At 42.1% G+C, this 10,317-nt stretch overlaps 1 pseudogene; it reads right to left on the reverse strand.

Annotated features, from left to right (window-relative positions):
* Window positions 1-5,675: 5,675 nt before the first annotated feature.
* On the reverse strand, window positions 5,676-6,763 carry LOC142427298 (transcriptional repressor protein YY1 pseudogene; annotated as a pseudogene).
* Between the last annotated feature and the right edge of the window lie 3,554 nt (window positions 6,764-10,317).

The following is a 10,317-nucleotide window of genomic DNA, read 5'->3' on the forward strand; positions in this document are numbered from 1 at the left end:
CAAATTATTCTCCCCCCCACCCCCCAGAAGTCCCTCATGCCTAGCTAAATTCCACAGACTAAACGTGTCTCTGGGAACCTTACTAGGTCCATTAGCAATATCTTTCAACAGTTGCCCTATTTTTTGCCAAGTTACAATATTTACAGTCCCTTCCTCAGCAAACCAAGGACATATCTTAACCACAAAATCTGAAAACTTCTCTAATCTTTGGTAGTTTATTTTTGTTCCTCTGGCTTTTAACATATTTTGAAGCATATTTACATACATACATACATACATTTACTAGAAACCTGTCCCATCATTTATTACGCCCGACTTTTCACCACTTACCCTTAATTTTCTCTGTAAAGATTCACGACCTTGCTTCTCAGTGGTGTCCATCACGAGATCCTTTGTTTTCAAAGCCCCACGTTGGGCGCCATTAATTCGGGGATTAGACCAGCTATTATGCATCAAACTGGGTCTGAAATGAGGCGTGCGGATGAAAGGAAAAGAAAGAGATATATACAAAGTATGGGATCAGGAGAACTCCACTCTGATGGAATGGAGTCTCGTGTATATTTGAAGCTTGGTTTTTATACTCTTCTTACACAAGGGAATTGGTTACAAAACAAACATCAATGAACTTAAACATTCCTAAACTCTTATCTATGCAAATGTTACTTAACTAGTCACAGTTTCTTAACCTTAGAATAAAAGCACTAGGTTCAAAGACAATCACACGGATATGCAAGATTCAAGAGAGTCTCAAAGAGATCATAAATAACTGAGTTATCCCTCAATGCTTTTAGCAGCAAAGTCACAAATAACAAGTCATTTTGCAATGCTTTTGTCTGCAGAGACACAGAGACGCAGGGGACTAAATAGTCACCCATTAGTAAACACCTTGATCAGCCGGATGCTTCCTACAAAGGAGGAACATTGCATTTTGCCTCTGGAAATCCCTGGGGTTGAACTCAAAGGTATTAATTTCCAGGCCAGCATCAGAGAGAGTGTGGCCTGCTGTTGTTATCAGGAGTAACTCTTCGAGGACTTAGGTCTTCAGAAGTGGAGAGCCCCAGTGTGCTGTGAGTGGGAGTTCCTGTCACTGGACACACAGGGTGTCCCTGGAATTGACCCCTTTCCAGCTTGGGGGTGAAGATAGCACTCCTACTTGCAGTATGTCTTGTGAGCTTAAGATTTTAGCTCACGGGAATTTCCAAGAGACATGGACCCAAATATTTTTTTATTTAAATAATTTTATTTGGGCTCATACAACTCTTATCACAATCCATACATAAATCAATTGTGCAAAGCTCTCTTATACATTCGTTGCCCTCATCATTCTCAAAATTTGCCTTCCGCTTGGGTTCCTGGAATCAGCTCATTTTCCTTTTTTCCCTCCCCCTCCCTCATAAACTGTTAATAATTTATGTTATTATTTTTTATCTTATCTTAAAGTGCCTGGTGTCTCCCTTCACCCACTTTCCTGTTGTCCATCCCCCAGAGAGGAGGTTATAAGTAGATCTCTGAGATCGGTTACCCCTTTCTAGCCCACCGTCCCTCCTGGTATCACCACTCTCACCCTTGGTCTTGAGGGGTTTATCTGTCCTAGATCCCCTGTGTTTCCAGTTCCCATCTGTACTTCCTTATTGCTACACTGAACCCTGAGTGAATCATCTCCTCCCTACTACCCCTCTGTAAGGAATGCCCAGTTGTCTACAGATGGGCATTGGGTCCCCATTACACGCTCCCCTCATTCATGATTTTAATTTTTCCCCTGCCTTTATGGCTTGAAACCTGATCCCCTAGGCCCTTCATGATCACACATGTTGGTGTGCTGCTTCCATGTGGGCTTTGTTGCTTCTGGGCTAGATGACCAATTGTTTACTTTCAAGCCTTTAAGTCCCCAGATGCTATATCTCTCAATAGCCAGGCACCATCAGCCTTCTTCACCACACTTACTTATGTATACACTCGTCTTCAGCATTTATGTGGGGAAGGAGATCACACAATGGTCGTTTTTGTTCCTTGGTGTCTGCTACCTGATCACTTCAACACCTCGTGTTCACATAGGCTGTGTGCTTCTTCTCTGTGGGTTTTGTTGCTTCTGAGCTAGATGGCCGCTTGTTTGTCTTCAAGCCTTTAAGACCCCAGACACTATATCTTTTAATAGCCGGGCACCATCAACTTTCTTCACCACATTTGCTTATGCATGTGTCTGTCTTCAGCAATCATGTTGGGAAGGTGGGTATCATGAAATGACCGTTTAGCTGAGCAAGGTGCTCTTGTATTGAGGGAATCTCGGCAAGGAGGCCCAATGTCCACCTGCTACCCTACTACTGAACCTATAAATATATGCAAATAGGTCTATTTCCCCCATATTCATAAATATATTTACATATGTACATGTCTGTATTTACGCTTATATGTATGCCCTTTGCCTCCTACTCCTTTCCTCTATTTCCTTCTATTTCCTTATGTTTTGCTCCTGCCCCACTACCATGTGCAGCCTTCATTCTGGCTTCAGTAATTCCTCTGTTACCTTGCCCCTGGTCACTCCCTACCAGTCCTCCCATCCACTCCCTCCACTGGTTTTGAACCATTCGTTCCCTTGTCCCTGGGTTGGCCAACACCTCCTCCCTTTCCCTACCTCCCACACTCTCATGTCCCTCCAGGACAGTTGGTTCCATTATTTTCTTCTTACATTGTTTGTCCATACTATTTTATCTAGGTGGACCTGCAGATATAGTAATATATGCATAAAAATGTGAATGGCTTTGACAGCACCAAAGTGGTACATAAAAACATGGCATCTACGGCAAAAACACCAACAATCTACCAAACAAAAAAACCACTGACATACAAAATTTAAGAAAAAAAAAGCAAAAAACAAAAAGACAGCAAAAAAAAGAAGCCTGTTATTAGTTCAAGGTCTGTTTGTTGACCTTTAGGAGTGTTTTCCAAACAAGTCTGATGGGGTGCCATGTCTTGGCCCCAAAGTCCATCCTTTATACTCTGTTGGGACCTCCTTGCTCTGCTTACTCCATCTCTCCATTGCATGCCCCGTGTTTTGCCTCAGTGTGATGAGGTCAGCTCAGTCGCACATCCCCCACTGTGTCTCAGGTGCTGTCCCGTGTAGGATATTCAGCATATTAAGGTGTAAGGGATAATGGTTTGGGAGCTGGAGATTAGCAGTTAATGGTTAGAGAGTTTAAAGCCAAAAGTTATTGTGTTTTAAAATGTAGCCTACAACTTTAAATATATTTATTAACTGTAGTATTTATGGTATATTTGGAATCTTGTTATGTAAAATATCATTAATTTATGATTATTAGAGGAATTAGTATTTCTTCTCTTTGGAAGCCTCTTTTCTTTTAAAAAGTATTCCTTTTATGATTGGTCTATCTAGAAAATACTATAGAATTTTTAATATGATATTTAAAATGGAAATGTATGTTTGTCCTGTTTCTTAAGTGGGGTAGGGTATTTCCTCTAGGAGTGAATATTTGCTGATGAGTTTTTTAATGAATATATTAACACATTGAACTATACTTGCTTCATGTTACAGTTGTATTTTTTTCCATGAAAAGCCTTTGAATTTTTTAAAATAAATTATTTTACTGAGGGCTCTTACAGCTCTTATTATAATCCATATATCAATTGTGTCTAGCACATTTGTACATATGTTGCCATCAGCATTTTCAAAATATTTTCTTTCTACTTGAGCCCTTGATATAAGTTCTTCTTTTCCCCCTTCCTCCACCACCTTCCCACGCTCGTGACCCATTGATCAATTTTAAATTATTATTGTTTTCATATTTTACACAATCTGTTATTTTCTTTCACCCACTTTCTGTTTTTCATCCCATGGGGGGTGTTATATGATTAACTTTGAAATTGGTTCCCCTTTCTCACCCTTCTGGCCCCACCTTTCCCCTACCTTCATAGTATCAGTACTTCCATTATTGTTCTGAGGGGTTTATCTCTCCTGGATTCCATGTGCTATGTTGAGAGCTCTTATCTGTACCAGTGTACATGCTCTGGTCGAGCCACATTTGTAATGTAAAACGGGGGTCATGATAGTGGGGTGAGCAAGCTTTAAAGAACTAAAGGAATGTTCTGTGTTCTATCAGTGTTATACTGCACCCTGGCTGGCTCATCCTTTCCTTGTGACCCTTCTGTGAGGGGATGTCCAATTGTCTATAGATGGGCTTTGGGTCTCCAATTGGACACCTTTTGTTCCCATCGATATGATTGTTTGTTTGGGGTCTTCTGATACCTGATCCCATGAACTCCTCGTGACAACACAGGCTGGTGTGCTACATCCATGTGGGCTTTGTTGCTTCTCAGATAAATGGCCTCTTGTCTAACTTCAAGCCTTTAAGATTCCAGATGCTATATCTTTTGATAGCCATGCACCACCAGCTTTCTTCACCACATTTGCTTATACATCCTTTTTGATTTAAGTAATCCTACTGGGAAGATGGGAATCATAGAATGCCAGGTTATTAACTTGCATTGAGGGAGGACTTGAGTAGAAGCCAATGCCTTTGACTTTTTAAATGTTCCTATTTTGTTTTCTGTGCCTACTTAGACAGTTGACCCTCTTTTCTGTCAGTGGGTTTATTACAGTGCTTATTTTCCATGTAAAATATGCTCTGGGACAAATTTCAATTCATCATGGTATATAATCATTTTAATATGTTGTCTGAATCTGTTCCAAATATTTTAAAGAATTTTTAGTGTATATCCATTATCAGTATTGGGTTACAGTTTTCTTGCAGTATCATTATCTGACATTGGTGTCAGAATATTTATTGGTCTGATAGAAAGTATTAGTAACCAAGGGCTCAAGTAGAAAGAAAATGTTTTGAGAATGATGATGGCAACAACTGTACTAATGTGCTTGACACAATGGATGTATATATAGATTGTGATAAGAGTTGTATGAACCCCGCATAAAATGATTTTAAAAAAAGAAAGTATTGAAGTAGTGGTAAGTGTTGTCTCACAACCATTGTTATATTTACACTCAATTACTTGAACGTAAACTACCAAATAGTAAAGCAGTATTTATTCATACCATCACAGTACTCTGTATTAATCTTTAATCTATGGTCTGATTATGCTAGAAGTTTCTCCTGGAATTTTATTTCAACTCAATTGATTATATCCCTTGCAAGCAACCTAAAACTCATTGAACTACCATTGATCCCAGGCACTGGCTGAACCCTCTGATCTTTCAGCTGACTCCTCATTTTGGAAGACTACATGATTTACACTCCCCTTGACAGACAAATAGTCACTAACCCCCAGTTTGGGAAAAACAGGTGAGATCTATATTTTAAAAATGTGAAAAGAAGTCCCATTTTTAGCACTGTCATGTAAAGAATTGTCTTTTGATGCGAAGTTCATGAATTGTTCTCCTGCTGGGACCACACTTTACAAAAACACCTTGTTTTTGAAACATGATTAGATAGCAAGATAGAGTATCTTAGCAATGTCATCTTAATAAGCCTTGGTTTATTTTTTTTTAATTTTTACTACTTTATCAAAACATGTCCCTTAGGTGTGTAGGATTCCTTTTTAAAATTCTTTCCTAGAAACAATATACAAAGGAGAGGCACGTTGTCTTCCAGTCACTTCTGGAAGAGGCTTCTGGGGCTGAGAAGGAGCTTCCTTCTCATGGTGTCTCACTGGTTGTTTTTGGCCTTGGCGTGTATTAAGATGTGATATTTCAGGTTAGTCGACTCAGCAAACTTCTTGTTCACCTAGGACCTGTCTCCCGTGTGGATCTGCACATCTGTGCACAAACTGAAATCCAGGGGAAAACGCTTCCCACAGCCTTCCAACGTGCACTGAAAAGGTTTGTCTCTAGTACGAAGCAATTGGTGTTGTCTGGCTTTGAGCTCTTGACAAAAGCCTTGCCATACTCGGCACAGACGTGGACACGGGGCCGTGGGTGTGCAGGTGCTTCCTCCTGGCTGAGTTGTCCCTGAGCACCTTCGGGCAGCCTTTGTGAGGGCAAGCTATTGTTCTCGGAGCATCAGCTTCTTGAATTTTTCTTGGCTTCATTCTGGCAAATTCTGCCAGCTGTTCGGGGTCCAAGAGGAAGATGCCAGGGATCCCTCCAGGCGGGAGCATCTTTCCCGTCATGTACTCCGAGTAGTCAGGAGGGGAGTTCTCCCCAATGATCTGCTCCCCAACCAGTCTCATGGTCAAGACCTTTTTTCATCTGACTACCATAGAGTGACGGAGAACGGGTCCTCCAGCATCTTGAATGATCTGCACCTGCTTCTCCCACTTCTTGTTGCCCGCATCACCCCCGCCGCCCGACGAGAGCTGTCGCTGCCGCCGCCTCCACGGTGACCAGGTCTGCTCGATGTAGTCCTCATCGTCCTCGTTGCCAACGCTGGCCGGCGCTGGAACTGGGATTGGGATCTGGCCCTCGAAGCCTTCCTCTGCGCCCACCACCAACTGCACCAGGATCGCCTCCTGGTGGTGGTGCACCTGGCTCAGGTCGTCGGTGACCTGTGACCTTAGCGACCCTTGGCCATAGTGCGATCATGGGCGGCGGCGGTGGTGGTGGTGGTGGTAGCTGGCGTGCCCATGGCCACCCCCACCACTGTGGTCGCCCCCCGTCCTTGTCCTCTTCGCCCACCACCATGGTCACGATGGTCTCCACCGGGATGGTCTCCACCTCGATCTCATGCAGCTCCATGATCTCAGCCAGCATCTCTGAGCCGTCCATGGCGTTGTAGAGGGTGTCGCCCGAGGCCATGGCTCTGGGCTCCGGCCTGTACGAGGAGGCGTCACACAGCTGGGAAGGAAGGCAGAGGGAAGAAGGCAGTGAGTGGGCAGGGCCCATTCCTTCTTTTTAACTAGGGCTTAAATTCTAGTGAATGTCTCCTGAGTTTTTGGGCATGTGATACCATGGACATAACTTTTGTAAACATAACTATTTAGCATTTTGTGCATGCCTTGGGTGTTGATTAGTAATTTCTGAGGCTCTTGTTGTTGATAGTTCTGATTGAGTCCCTGTGCACAAGGGAATGAAACACTGCTAACCCCTGCAGCATCCTAACAAATTAGGATGAACCTATTGCTTCAGTCACTGTATCAATCCATTTAGTTGAGGGATTCCTATTTTTCACTGCCCCTTTACCAAACAAAATATCCTTCTCCAAGGACTGGTCACTTTTGACAACATGTCCAAATTATTTAATGTGAACTCTCACCTCCTAACCTCTAACTAGGACCCTGACCTTACTTCTGCCAAGACAGATTTGTTTGTCTATATGAAGGCCCATGCATTACAATTTAACCATATTGATTCCTATTTCTCCCTTATTCAATGTCCAACTTCTATATGCATATGCGGTAATTGGCAATGCCATGGTTTGGGTCAGATAAACCTAGTCCTCAAAGTAACATCATTGCTTTTCAACACTCTAAAGAGGCCTTGTTAGGAAGATTTATCCAGTATAATGCATCTATTGATCTATTGACCTTATTATCATGTTTTAGTTGTTTTGTAATTTTCCATAAGCTAGCAGTCTTTCTAGAAGTTAATACTTAATCAAGCTTAGATTAAGAATATTAATCAAGGAGGGACCTGGAAGCCCACCTTTCACTGAAACCACCTTGTCTCAGAGCCCTGAGATGGAAGGCTGTCCTTAAGACCTAGAGGAATGTTGATGCTGAGATTCCAGAAATGCATAGTGACTGGGCACAAGACGGTCTAAAACAAATTGTGCATCTATCTATTAGCATGACTTGCAGATCAGTTTCAGAGGGGCCCTAACCCTCACCCTTTATCTTATAACTACAACCTCACACCCCTCTGCCTTCAGGAACACTTGGAGGATTGCAAAAGGGTGGTGTCAACGATATCCAACTAACCATTCTGACTAATGCTGCCCTCCTTTATCGAAGCATAGCCTCTCCCCACCACACTCATTTTGTTTTCTTCGCTCCACATTCCTGGTTAAGCATGATTCACAAGCTCCAGCCCAGACACTAGCTTATCCCTTCTCCCTAAAACAAAACTATGCATGCGATGTCCTAGAACCCAAGGCAATCAGCCCTCTCCCAGTTTGTGTTGTTTGCCATCTGTCAACATTACTTAGCTTGAAACCCATGCTCTAGTCCAAGATGACCGAATGGATGATAAGTCATCTCTTTCATTAATCCATCTCATGTACTTTTTTTAAAAGATAATTTTATTGGGGGCTATTGTAACAATCCATACTTCAATTGTATCAAGAATATTTGTACATATGTTGCCATCACTCGTTTTTAAACGTTTACTTTCCATTGATACCTTGCTATCAGCTCCCCCTTTTCCCTCTCTTCCTCTCCCCCAACTCCTGTGACCCCTTGAAAAATATTAAATTATTGTTATTTTCATATCTTGCACAGACTGCTCTCTCGCTTCCCCCATGGTTTCTGTTTTTGTCCCCGGGGTATGTGTGTGTGGGTATGTGTCCATCATTGTGATTGGCTCCCCCTCATTCCCCTCCCATCCCTGCCTTTCTCTCCCCTACTGGTATCAATACTCCCCATTCCTGTTCCTGGATTCCATATGTCACGAACTCTTATCTCTTTTCTGTACCGGCGCACAGGCTCCAGTCTAGCCTACAGGGAAAGGCAGAACTGGAGTCATGATAGTGGGGTGTGAGGAAGCCTCAAGGAACCAGAATAATATTTGGGTTTTTTCAGTGCTATCCTGTGCCCTGGTTGTTTCATCCCTTCAGTGTGACCCTTCTGTAAGGAAATGTCCCATTGTTTACAGATGGATTTGGGGTCTCTACTACAACCCCTCTAATTCTCAACAATATGGTGGTTTTTATTTTGCTTGTTTGTGGTCTTCTGAAGTCTATTACCCTATCTCATGATCACACAGGATGGTGTGCTTCTTCCATGTGGGCCCATTGGTTCTCTACTAGATGACCACTTTTAAACTTCAAGCCCTTAAGACCCCAGGTGGTATCTCTTTTGATAGCCAGGCACTACCCTCCTTCTTCACAACACTTGCTTATGCACCCATTTTGTCTTCAGTGATTATGCTGGTATGGTGAGCATCACAGAATGTCAGGTTGTTAGAACAAAGTGGTCTTGCATTCAGTGAGGGCTTGAGCAGAGTCCCAAAGTCCATCTACTATCTCATTGTATGTCCTTATAAATATATGTATGTAGGTCAAGACCTCTATTCTTAAGAATTAATGTATTTACATATGTACAGACCTATGCTTATACCACTATCCATAGCTTTGCTTCCTAGATCTTTCCTCTGTTTCCTTTTACCTTCCTCCCTACCCACCATCATGCTTGCCCTTCTTCTACCTCATAGTAATTCCTCTCAACTATATTGATGTTGCTTCAACTGCTGTCTAAAAGTGGTCATAACTCTAGGCTTGCAGAAACCTTCTAAGAGCTAGTCACAAGACCTCAGACTGCAGTTCCACCGTGCTGCTAACCACCTTGTGCCTACAGTCTAGGGCTTTTCAATTCCCCTCCCCAGCCAGGAACAGAGTGACTACACCATCCATTACCTTCCCTCATCTCAGGTACTTTTAAGAGTCTTACCTCATTCACCTTGACTCTTAGCATCATCAATCTACCTACACCTACACCTTGTCTGTAGTGTGCCGTCTTTCACAAAAGCTTTAACATTGGACATCCTTAAACACAAAAGCCTTAGAGAATAGAAAATACACCTCCCTCTTGGCTTATTTTCTTGTTAAGGTTGTCTCTGCCTTAACCAAGTCCCCTCTAGTATTCCCTGCTTATTTCCTTTTATCTCTTGTTGTCCACCTCTAAAACAACTTGCACTGGTTACCACACTCTATTGTGGTATCACACTCTATTACTATGGGTTTCTAAATGGGCTCCCCCTACCATGCGCATTTGTTCACACAGTGTAGATATTGTACAGTATCCATGGGATGCAAGGGGCTTGGAGCAGGACAAACTTTGATGAAAAACTCAATGTGTTGGAATGTCACGATGAGAGAAACATTTACATTGATATCAAGAAATAAAAGTATAGCAATTAGCTGGATGATGTAGTGGGAAAGAAAGAAACATGAACAAGTGTGTGACAACTACTTAAAATACATATAAATAATTACTTTTTTTAGTTAAATGATCATTAAAATATTGGGGGGATTTTCTTTATAAATCTTCCCAGGTTAGGTTGTTTGTGTTACTTTCAGATAATGCGTCAAAAAAATAAAGTAAAACGTAAATGGAAAGAAATCATTCTAAATGGGGAACCACTTACAAGGATCTACATATAAACTCTTCCCTGAGGGATGGACAATAGAAAAGTGA

This window comes from Tenrec ecaudatus, chromosome 15 (genome assembly GCF_050624435.1).
Source record: "Tenrec ecaudatus isolate mTenEca1 chromosome 15, mTenEca1.hap1, whole genome shotgun sequence".
Classification (NCBI taxonomy): Eukaryota; Metazoa; Chordata; class Mammalia; order Afrosoricida; family Tenrecidae; genus Tenrec; species Tenrec ecaudatus.